The 809-nt window shown below is 42.4% G+C and overlaps 1 protein-coding gene across 4 annotated transcripts in view; it reads right to left on the minus strand.

Annotated features, from left to right (window-relative positions):
* Positions 1–809, minus strand: part of ptpn11b (protein tyrosine phosphatase non-receptor type 11b) — a 73,620-nt gene that overhangs the window by 25,306 nt on the left and 47,505 nt on the right. Inside the window, exon 16 of one of the 4 annotated variants that reach the window (XM_014010335.1) lies at positions 7–101. The exons of the other annotated variants lie outside the window; for them this stretch is intronic. The gene's annotated coding sequence lies outside the window, so the exon portion shown is untranslated. Of the gene's footprint in view, positions 1–6; positions 102–809 lie in introns of those variants that run through there. 4 annotated transcript variants of the gene reach the window in all.

An 809-nucleotide genomic window follows, 5' to 3' on the forward strand; every position in this document is an offset into this window, starting at 1 on the left:
ATCATGCTGTGGATTCCTCTACTTTACAGAAGGTCAGACTCCAGACTGAGAGGTTCAGCAGCAGGAGGGGGGTGCTCACCACCTTGGGGCCAAGCCAGCTCCTGACAAGTGATAAATGAGGTGAGGGTCTTGTTTATTACAACCAGGCCACAATTTATGACTCTGGGCACTAAAATCAGACTCTCTAATAACACTAGAATCTATATCTTGTACAAGCTTTTATACAAGACATCACATGCAGGAAACAGATCAGAGGTGCTTGGTGATCCTGCAGGATAAAGTAGGATGGTGTTCTCCTGACCTCAGTCCAGGATGTTCAAAAACTGACTGAATTCTCTGTTTCTGGTTTCCAGAGAGCTCAGCTGCTCCGTTCAGCTTCGACACACTTTAATCAAAAATAGACGAGGCGCATATTTTTAGCAGAACGGAGCAGAGAGACGACGTGTCCCRTTTGGTGGCTGCAGCCAGTTCAGTGCTCAGAGAATCCAACCACCGGGACACMAACGAGCCTGGGCTTTAACTCTAAACACAGCTACATGGTTAGAAATAACTTACCATCATTTCTTTCACCGGGATTAAACAAAACCGAAGCTGTGACTCGCTCATAATCTGTGCGTGGTTCGTTCTTTGGGTTGTTCGTTTCAAAGTAAAAACGCCAAAAACAAATAATCGGGTGGTATTTCTTTTTCTTTTTTGTTTAAAACTAAATTTAAAAAACAACAATAACAAAACTGAAAAAAATGTCCTGATGCATCTCAGTAATCCAGGTAAAAAATCAAAAAGAAAAAAATTGTGTAGGTCCTCTGGAC

The sequence above is a fragment of the Austrofundulus limnaeus genome, unplaced genomic scaffold, assembly GCF_001266775.1.
Source record: "Austrofundulus limnaeus strain Quisiro unplaced genomic scaffold, Austrofundulus_limnaeus-1.0 Scaffold68, whole genome shotgun sequence".
Lineage (NCBI taxonomy): Eukaryota > Metazoa > Chordata > Actinopteri > Cyprinodontiformes > Rivulidae > Austrofundulus > Austrofundulus limnaeus.